The 1,947-nt window shown below is 38.8% G+C and overlaps 1 pseudogene; it reads right to left on the minus strand.

The window, feature by feature from the left end:
- Positions 1–328: 328 nt before the first annotated feature.
- LOC101708500 (uncharacterized) lies at positions 329–1,740 on the minus strand (annotated as a pseudogene).
- Between the last annotated feature and the right edge of the window lie 207 nt (positions 1,741–1,947).

Below are 1,947 nucleotides of genomic sequence, written 5' to 3' on the forward strand. Positions count from 1 at the left end.
TCACAAAAAGTTTTTCACCAGTATCAATTTTCTGATGTTGAGGTTTGAACTACAATTAAACCCTTTCCCACATTCTCACTCCTATGGTTTCACACCAGCATGAATACTTTGATGCTGAACAAGGTTTGACAAGATTACAGGGTTTCCCACATTCTTCACCTTGTTTCTCACCTGTATAGGTGTTATTATGATGATTTAGTCTTTGTGGAAAGGCTAAAAGTCTTCTCACACTCCTTACATTCAAAGAGCTTCTTTCGAACATGAATATTCTGATGTTGAGTAAGATCTGAACACTATCAAGAGAATTTCCCTTTGCATTTATAGGGTTTCATATTAGTATAAATTCCCTGATGTTCAATAAGTTAGTACTGATGCCTGAAGGAGTCTCACATTCCTTATATTCAAAGGGATTCTGATCAGTATGAATTTTCTGATGTCGAGAAAGTTGTAAATGAAGTCTAAAAGTCTTTCCACATTCCTTACATTTATAAGGTTTCTCACCAGTGTGAATTCTGTGATATTCAACACATTGGTGATGATACTTAAAGCCCTGCCCACATTCCTTACATATAAAGGGCTTCTCACCAGAATGAATTTTCTGATGCTGACTAAGGTTTGAACCATGATTAAAGCTTTTCCCACACTCCCTACATTTATAGGGCTTTTCACCAGTATGAATTCTGTGATGTTCAATAAGTATGTAACGATATTTAAATTCCTTCCCACATTCCTTACTTACAAAGGATTTCTCACCAGTATGAGTTTTCTGGTGTTGAAAAAGTTGTAGGTGAAGTCTAAAAGCCTTCCCACATTCCTTACATTCTCAGCAGTATGAGTTTTCTGATGCTGACTGAGGTTTGAAGTATGATTAAAGCCTTTCCCACATTTCTTACATTCATTTTGTTTCATAGCAGCTGAATATTCTGATGTTGAGCAAGATTTGAGCCACAACTGAAGATCTTCCCACATTCCTTGCATTCAATAGATTTCTCACCAGTGTGAAATTTCTGATGTTGAGTAAGTTGTATGCAAAGTTTAAAGGCCTTCCCACATTCCTTACATTCATAGGGTCTCTCTCCAGTATGAATACTCTGATGTTGAATAAGATTTGAGTGATGACTAAAGGATTTCCCACATTTCTTACATAGTTTATCTGTACTGTGAGTAAGAGTATACTTGGTATAAGTAGGCTTTTTTTTCTCATAGCTGTGTATCTTTTGATTGATGTATCCTTCTTGATATCCATTTAGTCTCTCAAAATTGTGTTTGGAGTCACTTCTAAAACTGCAAGACTTAAGGCCAAGAGTGTTACTTATTTGCTTTATATCCTGTTTGGATAAATTTATTTCATAAATATAATTTTCTGGAGATATTTTCTCAGCTCCATAATCTGAATCCAAATCTGGGTACTGCCTGCTTGTTTCCTTCCTCACACCTATCCAGGGCTCTTTCTCTTGCTCTAGTAAGGCAATCACTTCTGGCTTAGAAATGGTACTTCCTGCTGCTGCAATGAGGTTGCAGTAGTTCTCCAACATCACACCTCTATACAGGTCCCTCTGAGCAGGCTCCAGGCACTCCCACTCCTCCTGGCAGAAGTCAATGGCCACGTCCCTGAAGGTCACTGACCCATGGACCATGTTTTTAAAATTATAAAACTGGTTGGTTAATCTTCTTTAGACTTCCTCTCCCTTGATTTTTAGATGTGCAGCAATAATGCTCTCATTCTACTACAGGTCCTTCTTTTGGATAACAGCACGGCGGGAGGAGGCAAGCATGAGGCCCCTTCTCAGCCTTTCTTGGAGCACAGAGCAGACTAAGTCTGAAAGCATCTTCCATGGCCTCACGTTCCCTCCCTGAAACTCCGGCTCTCTGGCCAGGCTATTGCTTTTTTGAGTGTTGACCTTGTATCCAGCTACTCTACTGAATCTGTCAATTAAGTCTAGAAGT

This window comes from Heterocephalus glaber, unplaced genomic scaffold (assembly GCF_053883595.1).
Source record: "Heterocephalus glaber isolate CG9 unplaced genomic scaffold, H.glaber_assembly_v1.0 deba00001553, whole genome shotgun sequence".
Classification (NCBI taxonomy): domain Eukaryota; kingdom Metazoa; phylum Chordata; class Mammalia; order Rodentia; family Bathyergidae; genus Heterocephalus; species Heterocephalus glaber.